A 23,267-nucleotide genomic window follows, 5' to 3' on the forward strand; every position below is an offset into this window, starting at 1 on the left:
TTCTGCTCCAGATGATGCTCCTCACCTCAACACAACAAAATTATAGCAGGGGTAAGAATATTGGTGGCTATCTATACAAAGGGCTTCTGGCACAGTTTGATAAGCAGTCTTTTCACTACTGCAACCAGTGGACTCAGTCCGGTGCTTGGTCTTTGACACAAATGGCACAACTTATTGAATGCAATGCACAAATTATTGTTCCTTGTTTATGCAAAGTAGGAATTATCTTTGCATTATTATTTAATTAACTCCTTGATAGCCAGGGTATGATGTATGGTTTTCCCTATTGGCAACGGAAAGGTTCACGTTTTTTTCCTCTTTAAAAAAAACAAACAATTGCGGGCTATAATTATTTTAACCATCCACACCTGTACATTTGTCTCATTTAATATGCTCTCATTAGCTATATGATGTGAGCAGGACTTGTTCCCCTCTGTAAATAAAGCATGCGCATACAGGCAGAGTTGGTGCAGACTTATATGCTGATGTTTGCATTCTAAATAGCATGATGTGATATTAACAAAGACCTGTCACATGTCAGTTAAAAGGTTGATGTAACCCAGAATCTAGAATTAATACTGTCTTCCTCTGCATGCGGATAGCACACTTTGATCTCCCTGTGTGATGTGTCTAATAAAGGAAAACACAATACTGGTTTATTTGTGCCTTTTTTCCCCTGTGTCATGCAATACACAGCCTAATGCATTATTTAACACCTATGAATTCACTATGGAGTAAATCTGCTTCACAAGCATTATCTAAAAGGACATTATATGAACATGTTCCAAACAGAATGCCAATGTTCAGTGTATTCTCCAATTAAGGATTTTGCAGGAATCACATCCATTTGGACTCATTGATGTTGTTATGCACTGTGGTGGCCCTGCATAATGCATTGCTTAATCAACAAGAAATCTTAGACATTAACTATTATACAGGATCTGATCACCCCTTATAATGTTTGAAGCTTACTTCAGATGATCAGCCTTCCTGCAAACTTGTTGAATATGCTGAGTATTAACTGAATATTGTACATCTTGTTTGGAACAAGTAATTTAGCTAAATGTCTGGATAGGGAATTTAGCATTAAACAGCTTAAACATACATACCGAACTTAGTAATGTTATAGCACCAAAAGTAACATAAATTTTATGTTTTAGAGGATATGTATGTTTGTAAGAATGTGAGCATGGATATCTATGTATAAGTTTATGTGAGCATGGATGTGTATGTGAGCATGAATCTTTATGTGAAAGTGTTTGTATGTACAACATGAAAGTGTAAATGGTGTTAGATGGAGCATGTGTGTTAGTGAGTATGAGCAAGTGTATGTGTAAGCATGTGTATGTGTGTTAGCATGTGTAAATGTGTGTAACTGTGTTTTGCATATGTGTGCCAGAGTATATGTTGGAGGGGGGTGAGAGGCAAATAAGGCACACACAAGCTGTTTGGGGGCAGCAATAGCACAGATAAGCTGTTTGGGGCACTAACAAGCTGGGGCAAACATGACACAAGGCTGTTTTGGGCTTAGGATACCACTGATAAGCTGCTTGGGTGCAAAGGTGACACCCACAAGTGTTTTGGGGCCATAAGGGGCACTGTGGGACATGTTGGTTGTTAAGGTTCAGGGGCTTTTTCCGCAGCAGGGCCGTGTGGCTTCTAGTTACGCCCATGCTAATCCATATTAAAATGCATATGATGGCTGGAGCGTACCTTCTCTTTATTACCTGTAATAAACAGAGTCAAAACACATTCACAAATTATAAAACATACAACACAAACATTATATTTTTTAGCATAGGTAGTGGATTCCGGAGCTTTACAATAGGGCTGCAACAACTAATTAACAAAATCGATAATAACCGATAATGAAAATCGTTGCCAACGAATTTCATTATCGATTAGGTGAATTGATTTTATTGAATATAAGATGAGGTTTTTTCGTAGCAAATGCTGTGAAAAGTACCCTTCGTTTTATAATCCATCCTCAAATAGAGGTCGGATAATAACACTAAGATCCAGATCCCCTGCAGCGCTGTGGGGGACCTGGATCCTTCTCTCCGACAGCTGGCGGGCATCTGTGTGATGCGCGCAGACATCCTTGGTACTGCGGACACTTCCGCCGGGGCTTCTATGATGGAAGTACCGGCCAGCAGTAGCGGAGCTTATCTGTGCGCGTTGGGCAGCGTTCGCCAGCTGCCAGAGAAGAGGATCCACCAGAGCGCTGCAGAGGAGTTGGATCCTCCTCCCTGGAAGCCGGTGGGTGTCTGTACTGCCAACACTTCCGCCCGGGCTTCTATGATGGAGCACCAGCGGAACATGACCTTCCGGTGCTCGGTCATAGAAGCTCCCGTGAAAGTGCCGGCCAGCAGCAGAGGTTGTCTACGCGCATCGCGCAGACGTTCACTGGTTGCCCCAACTAGACACCAAGGAGTCTGGAGCATGGGGGGTAAGTTGGGGGGGGCAGAGTGGCATATCTGGGGTATAAGGCATATCAGGGAGGGCAGAGTGGCATATCAGGGGGTATAAGGTATATCAGGGGCACAGTGGCAAATAGCGGGTTATAAAGGCATATCAGGGGGCAGAGTGGCATATCAGGGGGTATGAGGCATATCAGGGGGGGCAGAGTGGCATATCTGGGGTATAAGGCATATCAGGGGGGGCAGAGTGGCATATCAGGGGGCAGAGTGGCATATAGAGGGTATAAGGCATAGTTGGGGCAGAGTGGCATATCTGGACTATAAGGCATATCAGAGGGCACAGTGGCATATCAGGGGGGTATAAGGCACATTAGAGGGCACTATGGCATATAGGGGGTTATAAAGCATATCGGGGGCAGAGTGGCATATTTGGGGGTATAAGGCATACTAGGGGTACAAGGCATACTGGGGATATAAGGCATATCAGAGGACACAGTGGCATATCAGGGGATATAAGGCATATCTGGGAGTATAAGGCAAATCTGGGAGGCAGTGTGGCAAACCCGGGCTCAAATGTGCATAACTGGGGGGGCAGGTTGGTAAATAAATTATTTTAAATAAATGAAAAATTTACATTTATTTTTGTATCCGATTAATCAAAAAAATAAGCGTCCAACTAATCGATAATGAAAATAATCGTTAGTTGCATCCCTACTTTACAGTCCTTACTGTATAGAATCTCCATCTCTGTTTAACAGGACTCCTCTAGTGGTTGTTATAGGGGTCTTGCTGTTTGCTCTGTCTATAAGAGAAAGATGGTGGTAAAGGAATGCCTCTCTTCCAGGGATGATGAAGCCAATCTATCAAAAGGTTGTTGTTATTAGTATCTTATTATAATTATTTTTTGTTTTATATAGCACCATCATTTTCTGTAGTGCCGTTCAATGGGTAGTAACAAGTAGTATATAACATAAAAATTTAAATTACAGAAACAGGTGAGTAGGGCCCTGCTCAAACAAGCTTACAATCTAGAGCGTCTCCATAGCTGCAATCACACGTTATTTCATAGCTCTTTGTACCGTTGATACTTTTATAGAGACATAGTCACCTTCTCAGATATCACACTGATACCATTTGAATGCAATTTGTTGACCTTAGCACTTTGTACTTGACATTACATGTAATTGCCCACAACTAGCACACCTAAATCTATTTCAAATGTCTCCAATATGACCCCATTTAGCTTATAATTTGCATGTTGGTTTTTATTGCTCATATGCATTACTTTACATTTATTGATACTGAATCTCATCTGCCTTTTGTCTGACCTTTCTCCTAATTTAATTAAAACTGTATACAAAAAACCCACGTATCGTGAGCTTAATTTACAACCCTATGCAGTTTGGATGTGCAGAAATGGAAATTGTCTTTTCAATACACACTTCAAGGTCATTAATATACAAGTTACAATGCAGAAGACCTGAAACAGCATCCTGAGGTGCTACACTGCAAGAACACCTAACACAAGAGTACATTAAATGCATATATTAGGCAAACCGAGAGAGTTGATCATTAAAAATTGTATCTGAAATCCCAATTTTAAATAAAACCAAATTATGATGACTGGTCTCCACATGTTCCTCCACTTGAATATTAGAAAAGCCCTGTACATTATTTGAGATCACACAAATTTGAGACATTTAATTGGGATTACTGAAACCTTATTGTTCAGCACCCATAACCAGGCTGCTTAAATGAATATCGATTATACGCTTCTATTTAATGCTTAAATAAATATACATTCTTCAATAAGGGTAAGGATTAGTATAAGAAGGGGCATTATTTGTTAAACCTATTATTCTCTCAAGTGTTAGAGTTGATTTAGGTGAAAGCCATTCCATTTCCAACGTGGTAGCTCTGTGGGTAGAAATTAATGGTAACAATAATAAAGCTTTATCAGTGGAAATTAGTCATAAGCCACCTCTTATGGGTGACTATGAAGAGATAACTTTACTATTGCAAAGGGGCCGAGGTGTCCAATATGGACGAGTTATAATCACCGGGGATTTTTTCTACCTAGAAATACATTGACGGAAACCGGTATCATATAATACAATTTTATCACACTGCTCACTAACTGCAAAAACGCTTCACACATTGATGTGATGTTGGCTGGAAAGGGGTTTATATATAAATATATTCTAAATAGCCCTCTGTATGTACCACAGAAACACTTACAGAAATAGCAGTCTACCACTGTACAACATACAGAAGGAGAGATGAATGGATATTGCTACACAATTTTCACTAAACCAGGTTCCTCCATTTAGCAAGTCACGTGGACCAGGACTCACCAGATTTCTATTTTTGTCCTTTTTCCTCAAAGTAGTAGGACTGTAGGCTACCATGAACTGTTTGTGTCAGGCAACCAAGGTTAGACTAGGCTTGTGCATGGCCAGCAAAATCACTTCAGACAAATTTTTGTTTTGTTTTTAGCCGGATGCGTTTTTGGACAACAAATTTCATTTCCCGTCCTTTTGCTTAGGACAAAATTTGGGGGCCTTTTTTGATTCGGAGATCCCTGACACATTCTGGACTCACCTTTTATTATAGAAATGAAAAAGAAAAGGTTCCCCCCAGTGTTAGGAAAGTCAAAGAGGCCTTGGCGACTATTTAATAGAAAGAGTAGATGTTCTATGTTTTCAATACTTGCAATATAATAAGTACTCAAAAGTAGAAGACCAAACCTCCCAAATTATGGTGCTTGTGGAAAATATGAACTCTTTAAAATGACTTCTATGCCAATTGATGCATTTTTGATGAGCTCTCACAGTGTCTTGTTACGTTATCAAAGGGCATAAAGAACAACTAGAAGTAGTTAATTGCAGTAAAGGGAAGATTTCCTCCAGTATGAAATATAAATTACAGAAATGAGATGCTGAAACTCACTAAACTTGCCTGCCTCGTTGAATAATCTGATAGTTTATGATTACAACAAAGTTAATGTTTCTGTCGACTCAGATCTTTTGGCTTAAAAGATGGCAATTGCCATCTGTTATATGAACTAAAACTGCAGGACTCCCATATGCAAAAACAGTCAGTTATGTGCGATTTCATTATGACATGCCCCCACTGCATATACTCAATTAATGCTGGTTGAATGCATATCAAGGCAATGCACAGAATACAGAAGAGTAATGTCTATCCTGAGAGCTAATACAACAAACTAACCCTATAATTAAATATTATATTCCCTTTTGTTTATCAGTGAGCCAAAGTCATTGAAGGTATTTGATTACAGAAAGCTCATTTAAATTTCTAGATGCAAAAAGCCTCTCAAACGATAAAAGATGAAATATCCATAAAACTTCAACCTATCCAAGATATCCTGAGCTGCATTCTTTAGAATAAAGATTAATCAATTATAATTAAGATACATTATGAATTATATAAATATGAATATAGCTTGGAACATCTTGGAAGTCTTCTCCACTGCTTCCCCAGGGCTTCAGGTTAGTGTCTTCAATCTCTGGCCAATGTAGTGATGTTTGGTTATGTCCACTAACCCATGTCATGGCCACTCTTGAACAGGCCCTGGCCACTTCACATTTCTTAAGAATCTAATTGGTGCTAACCCTGCCACTATGCGTTTAACCCCTTAATGACAAAGGCCGTACATGTACAGGCTCAAAATGCATTGTTTTCAATGGGTTTAGGGACCGCCCATTGTCCTTAGGGGGGGTTAAACACATCCCTTATGGAGTGGGATCTCCAGCTAATTCTAGAAAATATGAAGTCTAGCATTACATGTTATTATGGGTTTTCTACGTCTATGGAGAGTATTACACGTCAAAGAATCTAGAATAACAATATTTCAATTTAACATAAAACCATTGCTCCTCTCCTCCATTTATCTATTGGTATAATGAACCTGGAACGTGTTATCACTAATGTATCTATGTAAACCAATGTAAATCAATATTAGAGTGAGTTTTATGTCTTTGAACTTCACTGAGATATTCTGCACGTTGTTCATTATCCGGGAATGCCCATATTTCTATGTTTCTTGATTTAGTTTTTTAATCCCTTTGCTGTTAGCTGAAAGAATTCCGATAAAAGAATTCTAAAACGGTAAACAAATTTAGAGAAAGCTTACAATATACAAAAAAATATCATTAAAAAAAGTGATTTAAAGAGGGCAGCCTAGGTTTGCCAATTGGTTCCTTTGTGTCATCACTATTTATATATCTATGGTGGTGGCAGCCTTACACATAGTAATTAGATAGTTTATGTAATCTTTCATGTGATGATTGAGAATATGTTTACTGGACACTACCAATTACGTACATATTTCTTAACTGTTTTAATACTGTTTCAGAACTGCCAAATTTTTGAGTTGGCCTTTTGTACGAGCTTCCTGCACTTTTTGACACTCACACTTCAGTCAATAGACCCCAGAGATGTACAAGATATGGATCTTCTAAAACGGGATTGAGAGATTTGGTAAATTATATACAAACCTCCCAACAGTTTAGGTTTTCTTGATTTCCAGGCACCGTGCTGGGTAGCTGTTGCAGGCAGTGGGCATCATGGATCGATTGGGGAGAGCACAGGTCTCTATTGTGGCTCCCATGTGGCTTCCTTGCAATGCTGGGAAGCTGAGTGTCACAAGGTAGCTTTTTAGATAAGGTGTGTGGGTAGCCATGCCCTGTCCACTTTTGGTGCTGACTCCACCTCTCCTTACCTTTTGATAGACTTCCCAACACAAGTGTTCCGATTTGGGCACCTGAAATATGTATACATAACATAACATATTTTCAGTATTAATAGAATATCAAGGTAGAATGTGAAAGCTCAACCTTTATAAAGTGTGACCACTTTACCAACATGCCAAGAGCCCATGTATTTGTCCTGTCACATGAGTACTTGCATATGTGACATTATCCACTTCCTTCTAGTCTATTCTATTCCTGCCTTATGTACATAGAAGTAAAATAAAGTATACAGTATAAAGTATTTAGAGCTATAACTTTAAGTTGTCATCACTAAACAGCATATTCGTTGACTAAGTCTTCACCTGTTTATATCCCACGATTAACATAATATTGGCTGGCTGATCATCGTAATTGAATTCACTTAAAGGAGATATACTGCAGAAGCATACATGAGAAGCAAAGAAGATGCAGAACTGAAATACTATGTACACTTCTTATTATTTGCCATGAGAGGGCAATGTCTACAAGGACATTTTTTTTCAACTGAACAAATTTATATATACACAAGTGCCCTGTTTCTGCATTTTTCCAAAGTAAAACACTCTGTATGGCTTCATAAACCTTTTAATGCAAAGCAGCTGCACTGGCATAACTGTAGTTCTTTGAGAAAGAAGTTTAACAAACCATGCAAATCCATATGCAAAACCTGATTAAGACATGTCCTCTTCTTAAGACAGAAGATGGCAATCTGGCACTAAATACAATAACTGTGGTGGTAACCATGACTTCCCAGCTTACCAAACTATAACCCAGACAATTTTAGGCAATAATAATAATTCTTGTGTGTCGAAGCGGTAACATTTAGACACCAACACTAAAATTTACAAAATTAACATATATCATTGCACAATTAAGACATTTTTTTAGAAGAACTCCCAGGTCTTGAAGGTTTCATTACAATGAAAAGCAGTATAGAAACCCATGTCACTTGATTCATGAGAGATCAGAATTTTTACATCATACGATAGAATAAGACACTGCCTCATAAATTGTGAAGGTAAAAAAATTACCTCCTGCCTTTCAAGAGGTCGTTTATATGTTAATCTGTTGACAGGGAGATCCAGGTGTTTCAGGAGGCATACAGCTTAAGTTTTTGAAGAACTCATTATACAGAAATAAAACTGTGCATTGCAGTACAGATACAGTGCATCTAAAGTAGAATGATGTGACAAGATGAAAAGAAAGGGATGAGAGACTCTGGAAAAAGAGAGCATTGTGATGTGGTGGGGAGGGTAAATGACCCACAGTATATGACCAGACTTAAAAGATGCTTTAAAAGATGTAACATTTACATATGTTTCAATGTTTTAAATAATTTGTAACATAATGATCAAGTGAATGGTGACAATGTACACGTTTCATCTTGTCACATATATTTGTGATTTGTGAATTGCAGTGATTTATATACGCTTTACGTAAATAGAATCAGGTTTCGCGGAGTAGGATGTGACAATGAGCCATGATTGAGGCTTTAGTTGAAATAAAAGTGAATCGTTAGGGATTAAAAGAAAGCAGAAGTGTGATATTGTAGGGAAGATTCAGTTGTAGCAGGGAAGTCTAGGTCTGTTATCTCACAGAATGAGTGTATGGCAGCACCCTAATATGACTGTAGATGTTAGTATGTCTACAACAGAAGCACTGCAGGCATCAAACTTATAAGGCACACGAAGGAAGAACAATTACAAGTCTATACAGTTGTGTTCCAGATGACCTGGGGATAACTTTATGTAAGGAAAATTGTGTGATATTTTAGATTGTAGATACATTTGCACAGTAAGAACAACATTGATCCTCATTTGCATTAGTCATCTAAATCCTTCTTCAGAAGATAATTGTCTTGCAACCTTACTTTAGATATCTAGTGTACAGCCCCATCGCAATAATAGTTAAGCATATTCAATAAAAGACTAAAAGGCTATGCTATTATTGAAAAACAGCTCATAATATGTAGTAGCACACATTGAAGACTGTATACAGGTCTGGCCCAAGGTTTATAGCTCCACGGTGAACTGTATCATTAGTGCCCCCTTCAGTGCCCTAGACAGCCACCTAGGCAAACTGGATGTGGGGATTGGACCTATCTGTATAAAGAAAGGAACAAACTAGGCTTGGAACACCAATGATTTTGTGTGGAGGCTCCAGATACCACAGTTGATTACCAGGCCAGTGCCTATCTGTACCTGTGTTTAAAGGGTTGTATAATGCACATGCAGCATGACCTCTCCCTACTGTGCTTTGGGGTATATAACTGCCCCACTTGGCTGCATCCATTCCCTGGGATGAACATTGCAGGTCCTCCTCTGTGTTTTTTCCCTGTCCATTTCGTACCTTCATCAAGCCCTATTGATATTTGAGATTAGGGACAGCTCTGAGGTACTAGCCCTGGAAATTTACTCTTGAATGATTATACTGGTCCATCCCTAGTTAGTGAAGAGCTAATAATTCAGAGTATATTTTTTCCTGACAAGCAACCTTATAATTTTTGAAAGATGGTTTTAGAACAACTTGGTTGCCACCAAGAGTCATTGCAGCAGAATTGTTAAGATGGACTATTAAATGGTTAACATTTGAAAAGTATCAGGGTCAGCTCACTATATGTAGTATGTAGTTATATATCTACTAAGGCAAGTAAACATAACTCCGTGGACAGATTTTTAATAAATGCATCATTAAATGTTAGATAAATCATCAATTTTTCACTGACCAGGAAAAAAACAGAAGCTCAAATTAAAAAAACAATAATATGGTAAAATATGTCTGTCTTCCCTATCTTTTCGCTTCACCAACATCTTCTCTAGAACTGTTTGGAGTTAATGTAGTTTATGACCCCAGAAAGACTGCAGAATAGCGCAATTTAAATGCTAAAGCTTTTTAGCGAGCATTAAGCATATTCAATGAAAGACTAAAAGGCTATGCTATTATTGAAAACCAGCTCAGTCATATTTCCTTTTACTTAGAAAAGTGAGAACTGTTTGCCTGCCTCACAGGGAATAAACTTTACTCACATGAACAATACAGTAGCAGATTAAAAAGCCTCATAAATATGTATGACATTCCCCCCACTTGCATGGCTGGGCTTCTCACTTCAGATGCTGTAAATCTACCTTTTTTATTCTAAGACCAGGGATCCTTGTACCTTTATCCCTGCTTTCACTTGGTAAGAATTTCTATTCCTGTGGGATTGGAAATCAGTGCACTGTCACCCTAACATGGACTAGCTGCCAGCCACTGAAAATGCCATGTGATTAAAGCAACAGCCAAAAGGAGAGAAACAAATAGAATAATGTGCCACACTGTGTTTGGTTGGTGAGATTGTAAGTGACTCAAGCATACCCATTTGATTTATACCACCAATTCTGAGTTTACATGGGATTTTCAGTTCAAGACTGGGTATGTGTTTTATTCAGTTGCTCTATATCTGCAATGCTATGTTTCCATGTGTTATTTTGGGGTATGTATGTTTGTATGTAGTGATCATGAATGTGTATGTATAAGTGTATGTGAGTATGAATGTCAAGGTGTAAGTATGATCATAAGTATATGTATGTATACATACCTGCCATCTCTTTCCCCATTTATGTCTTATTTTCCTCCATGCCTCCCATCTTTCCCCTTGTATGTCTTATATTCCTCCAATGCTGCTATCTCTCTCCTCCTTTTTGTCTAACTCCGCAGAAAAAGGATATGGTGCAAAAGGTTACCTTCAGCAAAAGAAAAAAGACTATAGGTAACCATTGCAAAGCCAGAGATATCTATACTGAAAAAATCCAATTTCAGATCACTCTGAAATGAAACTTTTAATAATATCTTTATTTTTATAATATCCAACTTATATTAGAGAGGTGCAAAGATGAGGAAAATAAAAAAAAAAGATTTCAGGGGTTCTGTGGATCTCAAGTTAATTCTACAGGGAGTCTGTTCCACATATCCATCACCCCCTCAGTAAAGTAAGTATTCCTTACATTAAGTAAACAAATTTCATTTCTGAATACCGTATTTATCGGCGTATAACACGCACTTTTTTAACTAAAATATGAAGCTGAAACCCTACCTGCGTGTTATACGCCGATAAATCCTAGAGCCAGTGGCGGAACTACCGGGGTCGCAGGGGTCGCAACTGCGACCGGGCCCTGGAGTTCTGCCAGTCAGGGGGGCCCAAGGGGTGCCGAGCGGTTGCTGAAGACGACCGCTCGGCAACTCTTGGGCCCCCCTGACTGACAGAAAACCAGGACTCCTCTGCTGGCGGCGGCCGCCTGCCTCAGCACTTCAACTCCTGTGTTGGAAGCGTGAGGCGTTTGTCTCGGGTGCCGGCGCTTCACGCTGGGCGCCGGCATATGACGTCAGACGCCGGCGCTCAGCAGTGAAGCGCCGGCACCCGAGACAAACGCCTCACGCTTCCAACACAGGAGTTGAAGGTAAGTGACCGGGAGGGGTGTTAGGGAGAGAGAGGGGAGATCCTGAGAAGGGGGTTAGGGAGGGAGAGGGGAGATCCTGAGAAGGGGGGTTAGGGAGGGAGAGGGGAGATCCTGAGAAGGGGGGTTAGGGAGGGAGAGGGGAGATCCTGAGAAGGGGGGTTAGGGAGTGTGTGTCTGAGTGTGTGTGTCTGAGTGTGTGTCTGAGTGTGTTTGTGTGTGTCTCTGAGTCTGTCTGTGTCTTAGTGTGTGTCTTAGTGTGTGTCTTAGTGTGTGTGTATGTCTTAGTGTGTGTGTCAGTGTGCGTGTGTGTCAGTGTGTGTGTGTCTTAGTGTGTGTCTGAGTGTGTGTGTCTGAGTGTGTGTGTCTTACTGTGTGTGTCTTACTGTGTGTGTCTGAGTGTGTATGTCTTAGTGTGTGTGTCTTACTGTGTGTGTCTTACTGTGTATGTCTTAGTGTGTGTGTCTGAGTGTGTGTGTCTGAGTGTGAGTGTGTCTTACTGTGTGTGTGTCAGAGTTTGTGTGTGTCTGAGTGTGTGTGTGTCTTACTGTGTGTGTCTTACTGTGTGTGTCTGAGTGTAAGACACACTCTTAGCGTGTGTCTGAGTGTGAGTGTGTCTGAGTGTGTGTGTGTGTCTGAGTGTGTGTGTCTGAGTGTGTGTGTCTTACTGTGTGTGTCTTACTGTGTGTGTCTGAGTGTGTATGTCTTAGTGTGTGTGTCTTACTGTGTGTGTGTCTTAGTGTGTGTGTCTGAGTGGGGGGTTAGGGAATGAGAGAGGAGATCCTGAGAAGGGGGGTTAGGGAGGGAGAGGGGAGATCCTGAGAAGGGGGGTTAGGGAATGAGAGAGGAGATCCTGAGAAGGGGGGTTAGGGAGGAAGAGGGGAGATCCTGAGAAGGGGGGTTAGGGAGGGAGAGGGGAGATCCTGAGAAGGGGGGTTAGGGAGTGTGTGTCTGAGTGTGTGTGTCTGAGTGTGTGTCTGAGTGTGTTTGTGTGTGTCTCTGAGTCTGTCTGTGTCTTAGTGTGTGTCTTAGTGTGTGTCTTAGTGTGTGTGTATGTCTTAGTGTGTGTGTCAGTGTGCGTGTGTGTCAGTGTGTGTGTGTGTGTGTCTGAGTGTGTGTGTGTGTCTTAGTGTGTGTCTGAGTGTGTGTGTCTGAGTGTGTGTGTCTTACTGTGTGTGTCTTACTGTGTGTGTCTGAGTGTGTGTGTCTGAGTGTGTGTGTCTTACTGTGTGTGTCTTACTGTGTGTGTCTGAGTGTGTGTGTCTGAGTGTGTGTGTCTGAGTGTGAGTGTGTCTTACTGTGTGTGTGTCTGAGTTTGTGTGTGTCTGAGTGTGTGTGTGTCTTACTGTGTGTGTCTTACTGTGTGTGTCTGAGTGTGTGTGTCTTAGCGTGTCTGAGTGTGAGTGTGTCTGAGTGTGTGTGTGTCTGAGTGTGTGTGTCTTACTGTGTGTGTCTGAGTGTGTATGTCTTAGTGTGTGTGTCTTACTGTGTGTGTGTCTTAGTGTGTGTGTCTGAGTGTGTGTCTGAGTGTGAGTGTGTCTTACTGTGTGTGTGTCTGAGTTTGTGTGTGTCTGAGTGTGTGTGTGTCTTACTGTGTGTGTCTTACTGTGTGTGTCTGAGTGTGTGTGTCTGAGTGTGAGTGTGTCTTACCGTGTGTGTGTCTGAGTGTGTGTGTGTGTCTGAGTGTGTGTGTGTCTGAGTGTGTGTGTGTCTGAGTGTGTGTGTGTCTTACTGTGTGTGTGTGTGTGTGGTTTCCCAGATAGCAGTGATTCTGATGAAGTTTTTTTGTTCAGTTTTTTTGTTCAAAGAGGTGCTTTTTCTTTCATATTTGCCTTATAAGTGGTATAAATGTTATAATAAATGTTATAATGTAATAAATATTATTCCAACATTAAGTTCATAGCTTCCAAGTTAAAATTATTTTTTCTTACTCAAATTTCCTTGTTAAAATGGGGGTGTTTGTTATACACCAGTGCGTGTTATACGCCGATAAATACGGTAAATAAATCCCCAAATTTCATCCAAAATGAAAGGGCAAACAACAAAATGTGTTGCCGGAAAACGAATGGGCCAAAAACAAAATTAAAAAAATTGTCTGAATTGATTTTGGGCCTCATGCACAAGTCTAGTGCATTCAATAGTGTTAACATAAAAAGCATTAGACATTGCAACACTCAAATCAGAAAATGTCAGCTTTATCCTGTATGTGATTTATGTGGTAATGACTATGCTCCTCCTGTTCATGATATGGTCAAAAAGGGGGCAGGGCATCATGAAATTACTAATGCCCTCCCCGAAAAAAATTATGTGGATGTTCACATAGCTCCTACAGAAGATGGACTTAGGTAAGGCGTCAAGGACATGTGGGAGACATGGGGTAACTTGGTAAATTTAAGCTCATAAAAAAAAATTAACAGGATGCTGATGAAGAAAAATAAGCACTGACCATTTATGGCAGTATGATTGCCTTGGGGGAGCTTACTTCAACAAGTAGATTTAAAGAGTTGATGGAATAATCTTTGTTGCAATATTCTGGAGATATAAGGAGACAGGAAGATGTATGCTCTTGTTAAACATTACACTCAGCCGTGTAACGTTGGTAGCGGGTTTGTGGAAACACTGGCAGCCAAAGGGGGGGGTGTAGTTTAATAATTAAATAAATGGCTTTTATTGTGGATGCTTTTCTTTACTCTTTTTATGATAATATACATCTACCTTATGGTCTTATTCAAAGTGTTCTTCATGCAATTGTATGTTGGCCTTGATACCCAGATGGGCCCAACAGGTGTGTGCTTGGTACAGTCAGGCAGGCAAAAGAAAATCCATATATAGCTAAATGCTAATAATACTTTGTGAATGTTCTACTATACATTGTACATTTTGCAGAAATATGTAAACCCCAATAAATAGAGTTTACAAAAAAACCCAGAACAGCTTGCATACATATGTTGTTGTAAAATGCAATATTATCCTATATGGGGCAATGTGTTGCTGCCTGAAAGAAAATATTATCTTTAGCATTGTTCCCATAGGGTTATTATTGCAAATTGTGTTAGATTTGTAATGGTTTGCAAGGTGAAGTAGGCATTTTTATACAATATAAGAAGCAATCACATATGAATGATGAATAATGATATTTTATTTCTAGAAATAGATAATCAGGCATGCCGAAATAACAATAGTCTGCTGGATTAATGTTCAAAAGACACATGTAGATTGCTATGAAGCAAGAAGAGTAGACTTTGTCCCCATGGTTTGTATTATACTGTATTGATCCTGTGTGTGTGTGGGGGGGGGGTTTAATGTATCACTTAACTTCATCAATAATATATATAAAAAAATCAAAATAAATACACTATAACTACTACTGTTATGGAACCATTATATATATCAGCAAGAAACGCTTATTGCTTTAATGAATATAAGCTGGCCTCGACCAATAAAGGGTTACACCTCACGCAGATACGTGAGAGACGCAAGTAGCAGTGTATTCAGTTATCTATATTTTACTAACCGCAAGCGCCATTCTGGCTATATCTTGTTGCAGGAAAGTATCTAATATTTGTTTCTAACGGTTTTCTGCCTTTCTGCCTATTTCCGCATAGTTTCAGGATTAACCAATTAATAAGCTTTACGTAACCTGACGTCCCTTTTTTTCTGGACACTATATAATCTATAATATAAACAAAATAAAGCAGAGTGATTTTGGACCTGACCCAGAGTGTGTCGTGTGTCTTATTTTTCTCTCCGTGCACGTACATTTATATTCACATAATTTGGAGCAGTTCAACAATTGAAGAAAGGCTTTATTGGAAAGCATCCAAAACAGTTGGCGCCCAACGTGGGGCTCGAGGAAGCCGTACCTGTCGGAGGTCCCTCCCGGGGAGAGTTCACGCCGTGAGCTGACGATTAGACCCTGGGACTGCAGCCCAGTTACAAGGTAAGATCGTTTCTTATCTATCTTGTGTGTCTCTCGTTACTCACGTATGTATTCGGAGGAAGGAACTCAGGTGGTTGACGCACCCTCGAGAGGCAATAAAAGAACCCCATGTAAATCTACTGTATAATCACTTGTTGAACTGTGGTGCCTCCCTTTTGCTGGCGAGCACACTGTTTCGGAAAGGTTTCGGAAAGTGTTTCAAGTCTACACCGGATCAACCCAGTTGCTCTGATCCCAGACGGTGCTGTAAGACTAACACTAATTTGGACAGCCTAGTCGTCTGTCCCTAGCACACTGTAGAAATCGGTAAAGTGTTTCAAGTCTACACCTGATCAACCCAGTTGCTCTGATCCCAGACGGTGCCGTAAGACTAACACTATTTTGGACAGCCCAGTCGCCTGTCCCCAGTGCATAATATTACTACAGTGTGTGTGTGCCTCGCTCGTATCAGAAGGTTTCGGACGGTTGCGGACAAGGTTACAATACCGCTGCGGAATGGGGAACGATAACAGCGTTCCAAGTGGGTTCTGTACTCCCTCCCAATTAGTTGCTGACAGACAAGAGAAAAGATACATTAAGCAATTATCTAAGTTGGAAAAACGATATAAAGTACCCAGAGGAAGAACCTTATCAATTTGCACCTGGCAAAATTTTCTAAATGAAAAAGCAAGAAAATTAGACGACGACGGATTGAAAGATACTGTTAAAATCTGGCTAGATTGTAGCAAAGAATTTAAATCGTTAGATAGCGAAGAAATGTATGATAAAAAGCACTCAAGATATCTGTGTAAAATTCCAATGTCTTATACGCCACAGCTCTATAATGGCGCCGAGTCGTCGGACAAGGGGTGGAGCTGCCCAGCCTGTAATGCAATGACGTCAGGAAGCCGTCGCTCTTGTCTGTACTGTGAGACCCCCCGCCCCCCGTCTACTCCGGCTACTGTGTCGTGTCTGACACAGACACCAGCGCCATTTTGTGACGCACTTCACCAACTGTCTTCAGTGGAAAATCCCCACCAATTGCCTGCCCCGCCTTCCATGTTAAATCCGGTACAGGCATCGGCGCCATCTTTATTAACTGACAACGCCCAAAATTCTGGCCTACCTCCAGCTCCGTTATCTTCTATGTCTATTCCCACAGTGTCATTGTACCCAGTAGTTAATCCGGATGGCACATTTGTATTACCTACCCAGATTACAGCACCCAGACATATAGTCCCAATCATGATAATGGCAAGCGGTGAGGAAACAAAGAAGGAAAATATATCTACTAGTGCTGTTATGCTTCCGGCCCAACACCAGGCTGAGGAAGGCCTACTACTCCAGGAAAGCAAAACACTAGAAAAACCTCAAACAGTACTATTTCCACCCACTCCTCCCGTAGTTACACCCCCGGTACCTACACCCAGCACTACTGTCCCGTTAATGATGATGGGCCCAGGCGACAGTCCAGAAGGGGAGGAAATAGATACGACCGAGGGCGCAACAGCTGCCCCAACCCAATCCGATGCCGACAGCAATATGATACTTAAAAAGGGAAAAAGGTTACCTAGACCGAAACCAATAACTAAACCCCAAAGAAGAACTAAGCCCAAACACACACAGTCCCCCTTAGTGGGTTTTGACCCACCTGTTCTCCATGCTGAGGAGATGGAAGCTAGGCCTAAGCACCAACCTATTTTCACTGATGAAGAAATAGGCACTCATGACAGTCTATCAGAAGAAAAAGGCTCAGAGGAGGGGGAGGAATCCCAAAGTATTTACCAGAACTTACCTTTTGTACGTTCTCCTATAGGCCATCGCCGTATAAGATATACTCAACAATCTGATACCGAACAGCCCTCAAGTACGTCAACCCCTCAGCCACCATCCATGGGAAATACAAATCCCAATAATCCGTTTTCTTCTCAATTCGCTGAAATTATGTCTGCAGCTATAATACAAACCACCCGACTCGCCACAGAAAATGCTACTCCACGAGATGGTCTCGCTTCCACGGAGCCGCGTTCCAAGTATGTAGCATTCAATCCGCAACAACTGTATACAATCGTCAAAGATCTCCCTGAACCTGATACACATCCAATGCCATTTTATCGAAAAGTTTCACAGGCCTGGACTACCTATGGATGTACCTGGTCTGACTTTGTTAGTATTGTCCAAGCCAAAGCAGGAGACTACGCAGATCTTATTCTCAACCAAATTATACGAAACCCATCTTATCTACCTTGCAATCCCAGATCCACTGAATCAGGTCAACAGTTTATCAAGCAATTGGAAATCTGGACGAAGGACAGATTGTCCGAACAAACAGTATCTCTACAGAATATAACTCAAGAAAAAGGAGAGTCAGTGGAGAAATATGCCTACAGAATCAAACGACATTTTCGTGATCTAGGATTCTCACTCCAAGAAGTGGCACATATTCGTATGTTGGGTCGTGCCTTTGTAAACGGCCTCCATTCTGATCTCAACAAAGTACTCACTACCTGCCGCCCGGAATGGAGGTCAATGGATCTTGAAGTCCTTATACAGGTTGCTAAAGGATTAGAGACAGGAAACAGCAAGAAAAAGTCCGCCATCATGGCGGTAATGACCGGAGCCGACGCCACTAATGAAGCCACGGACAGACAGCGACAACCTCGTAAATGTTTTGGATGCGGAAAAGTCGGTCATCTTAAAAGAGTATGCCGTAGTCACCATCTGTGGGCCGCTTATCAAGCCCAGAACCAAAACCAAAACCAGAACACTCTTCCTCCACCTCCTCCTCCTCAGCCATAGGAAATAGGCGAGCAAATGGAGGAGGGGGACTCTATTTGCATGGCCGTCTCCGCCCCTCCTTCTGGCCCTTCCCCTAAGATCACTCTTGATGTAGCCGGAAAACCTTGCTCATTTCTTGTTGACACTGGCGCTGCTCGTAGCGTGCTTTGTGAGACGGATGCATTACCATCCTGGCTATCTGATATACAACTCCCCTGTAGTGGGTTAGAAGGCGTGGTTCAACACAACCCACTCACACGCCCCTTACCCGTCACAAGCTCTTCAATACATCTGCCTTCATCTACTCTAGCTCAATTTGTGGTCAGTGCCACTTGCCCTTTCAATCTTCTAGGAGCGGATTTTCTCAGCAAAATCCAAGCCAATATTACCTTCACTGACAAAGGAACTGTCACTCTCAACACTGCTCTTACCCCTGAAGAAACCTGTATGCTTATGGCAGTAGTACATAATCCTGGTGCCGAAACCTGGGATAATCTATTTAATTCTTTGAATACCATGCTAGACCATCTTCCAGCTACCCTATGGGCCTCTGGACCTATGGACATTGGACGTCTCAATGTCCCACCGGTACAAGTTGTGCTTAAGGATCCTAATGTTCTTCCATACAAGGCCCAATATCCTTTATCAGTGGCCCAACTAGATGCAATATCTATTCAAGTAGCTGCACTCCTAGAATCTGGTGCAATAATACCTACTACTTCTCCTTGCAATACTCCGCTGTATCCAGTCAAAAAGAAGCAGATCAAAGGCCAACCTCCAGTGTACAGGATGGTACAAGATTTACGCGCTGTCAACGAAGCCACGGTTCTGGATACCCCTATTGTGCCAAATCCACATACTCTTCTATCCAGTATTCCACCTACGGCATCCTGGTTCACTGTAATTGATTTTGCTAATGCCTTTTTCTCCATTCCATTACACCCTTCGTGTCAATATTTTTTTGTATTCACACATGCTGGTCGGCAATACACCTGGACGGTGATGCCACAAGGAGCTCAAAACAGCCCGTCCAGTTTCAGCAAAGCTATGTCTTCTGTGCTTTCTTCATGGCAAGACGCTCACCCGGAAGTTGAACTCCTGCAATACGTGGATGACCTACTTCTTTGTGCTCCAGACCCATCCACGTGTCAAGAAACTACCCTGGACCTACTCTATTTTCTAGCTACAGCTGGCTGTAAAATCTCCAAATCGAAACTACAGTTATGCCTTCAAAAAGTGATTTTTCTGGGACACTGTATTACCAAAGGCCGTAAACACCTTACAATGGCACGAAAAAAGGCCATCCTGGAGTTGGCTCCGCCAGAAACTCCACATCAGCTACAGACCTTTCTGGGTCTCATTTCATACTGTCGTCCCTGAATTCCCGACGCTTCTGTGCTAATGCAACCACTCTATGACTGTATACCTCGAGAACTACCAGCAATTTTTTATTTAACACCAGAGGCACTGGACTCATTCGACGCTCTACAACAAATGATTGCCTCATCTCCAGCTTTAGGAATTCCGAACTATTCTCTGCCGTTCCGTCTCTATGTTATGGAACGGCAAGGCCATGCCACAGGTGTTCTCACTCAGATGCACGGTGGTCGACATCGTCCCCTCGGATTCTACTCCAAACGATTGGACCCAGTTGCTCGCGCGACACCTTCCTGTGTAAGGGCTATTCACGCTGCCAGCTGTCTTCTGGACGTCACTTCAGATATTGTCCTCGGACATCCCTTGACAATTCTAGCTCCACATGACATCTCAGCTATTTTACAACAGACTCAACCCAGACATCTCACTGCTCAGCGTTATTTTCGTCTCCAAGGGAGTCTGTTGTTGCCCGACAATGTTACTATTCAACGATGCAATGTTCTCAATCCGGCTGCCCTCCTTCCACTTCCAAGGGGGGAGTATACTGATATTCCGTCTACGGATTTTATTGATCTAGCCACAGAAGAAGATCTTCAGGAACAGCTATTGTGGCATACACAGTCATCAAATGTCGATTTTCCAGATGTACCACCCGAGGACGATCCACATGATTGTCTGACCATGATGCAAGCGGAAGTCGGTTCGCCTCCGAATATACAGGATACCCCACTCTCAAACCCAGAATGGACCCTATTTGTGGACGGCTCCAGATATGCCGATGACAAGGGTCATTTCCATACGGGAATGGCGGTTACGACTGACACGACTGTACTCTGTGCAAAAGCTCTACGACCGGATCAGTCGGCTCAGGAGGCTGAACTAGCTGCCCTCACCGAGGCCTGCATTATGGCTAAAGATTCTACCGCGAATATCTATACGGATTCCAGGTACGCCTTTGGAGTTGTACATGATTTTGGAGTCATCTGGAAGGCAAGAGATTATATCACCGCAGCAGGGACTCCAATCAAGAACGGGAAAGCAGTTGAAGCTTTGATGACTGCGGCCCTACTCCCGAAACAAGTTGCAGTGATCAAAGTCAAGGCACACTCACGGGCTGACACTATGGAAGCAAAAGGAAATGCCTTAGCAGATAGTGCAGCCAAGCAAGCAGCTCTCGATGAAGACTCAGTGGTCCCTTTAATGACGGTGACCAAGAAAGCACCAATGGAATTAGACTGGGATATTTTAATTCAATTACAACAACAAGCTTCAACCAAGGAACAAAATCAATGGATACAAGAAGGAGCATCCGAGGATGAGCGGGGAGCCTGGGCCAGAGGCCAATATCTTTGTTTACCCCGGACTTTATATCCTTTAGTCGCATCACTAGCTCATGGACCGACGCATCAGTCTAAAACCATTATGAAGGAGATTATCGACAAAATCTGGATCGCACCAGGAATCACCCCAATGCTAGCACGAACCACCGAATCATGTTTAATCTGTGCTCAGTGCAATACCGGAAGGAAAGAACCTACACCATCCAAATGTTTACCGAATGCTCAATACCCTTTCCAACGGATTCAAATTGACCATATTCAAATGCCGATGTGTCAGACATTTCAGTATGTACTGGTAGTGGTAGATGTGTTTTCCGGATGGCCAGAAGCCTATCCAGTACGAAACCAAACCGCACCCACTACCGCAAAGAAGCTTATTCAGGAACTCATTTGCCGGTTCGGTGTCCCAGAAGTCATAGAAAGTGATCATGGACCTGCATTTACGGCAAACGTCACTCAAGAAGTGTGGAAAATTATAGGTTCACATCTTGCTTTCCATACTCCCTACAGACCGCAGAGTAGCGGGAAAGTGGAAAGATTAAATGGCATAATCAAATCAAAGATATTGAAAATGACACAAGAGACTGGTCTAAATTGGGTACAGTGCCTACCCATCGTACTTTTTGCTATCAGACATACGCCAAAGGCGTCACACAAACTGACCCCACACGAAATACTTTTTGGAAGTAGCCCTAGGTTAGGACAATACTTCCCACAACAGTTGCAAATGAATTATGAAACAATGGCAAAATATGTTATTGTTTTGACTACTCAATTATCTAATATATATACCCAAGTTTTCTCTTCTATTCCAGATCCCAATATCCTCGAAGGTACTCACTCTCTATTGCCTGGAGAGTGGGTGGTCGTGAAGAAACACGTCCGATCTACTTTGGAACCGAGATTCGAGGGCCCTTTTCAAGTGCTACTAACGACTCCTACCTCAATAAAAGTTGAAGGGAAACCCACGTGAATACACGCATCGCATTGCAAGAGAGTCAAAGGATACGATCCTCCAATCAATGACTCCTAGAATGCATATCCTTTGCAAAAGAGTGGGCATCCCACTATTATTATCATTTATTTTCCAACATACATGGGGAAAACCAGCCCAAGCTATCAGTCACCAGGGGGGTCGGGTAGCCATTACAAGAGATGCAAAACAAGCAGGTCCTCCCATTTTTTGGTACAACTCCAGTAGCACAACAGTAGCCACATACTCATTCCAATTTTGTCACATTATAGATTGTGTTTCTAAACGCTACACCAATGTATATACCGGGGTGATGACACAAGAAGGGGATACCACCGACAATTTTGACCCCGGGTATTGTGATGTTCAAATAGGAGAATGTGTTGGGTACATATGCTATGTTGGAGGGCAATGGGGGGACGACTGCAGGTATTGGGGCTCTGTTATAACTAATTCAGGAACCAAATGGGGATATAAGCCCCCTGAAGCCCTAGCCCTCAAAGATCAATATGGTAAATCATTGCTCTCACGAATGACTCTCATATCCACCGGAACTGGTGATAACCAACGATACACCCTTACTATAGAGAATCCCCGGCCAACTGATGCTCGAAAATATATTTTCGGGATTTACAAATATGGTTTTATGAGCGGCAAGGCCCCCTTCTATCTTAAAGATATGTACAATAGTTTAGAATGGGAAGAGCCACAAGGTAAACCATCAAACCAACCAGTTTCGAAACCACCGGAAATTCCATATGCTGTTCTGCGCGCCATTCAAAGTATGATAGCTATAGCGAATCCCACTTATGATGATACTTTAGCCATAGAAACTGGATATAATGATATTAATCTATGGCTCGAGTGGATGCAATATTCTGCTATTAAGCACAATAAGTCCAATTGCTATGTGTGTGGTAAAGCCCGTCCACATCTGGGTACAGTACCCCTACAGTTGCCCTATCAGTCACTACTATGTCTGTTGAGTCTTTATACCAATACCAGTAACAAATTCACCGAATGTGAGAAATGGAAAAGAGAATATCCTCTACTAATCGAGGCTCCCAAGCTCAACGGAGGAATTACTATATATTCTGGCACTTATATTTGTATTTCAAACACCAAAGGAACAGGCAAATTTCTTGGTAAATTCTCTAATGGTAATTGTGCTGAATACAGCAATTTGACCGGTCCCCCCACACAGAATCAAGTATATTCTCTGGGAGACATCTATTGGCTATGTGGAGATATGAAATTGCGCACCAGATTAGAA

Source organism: Spea bombifrons, chromosome 1 (assembly GCF_027358695.1).
Source record: "Spea bombifrons isolate aSpeBom1 chromosome 1, aSpeBom1.2.pri, whole genome shotgun sequence".
Taxonomy (NCBI): Eukaryota; Metazoa; Chordata; class Amphibia; order Anura; family Pelobatidae; genus Spea; species Spea bombifrons.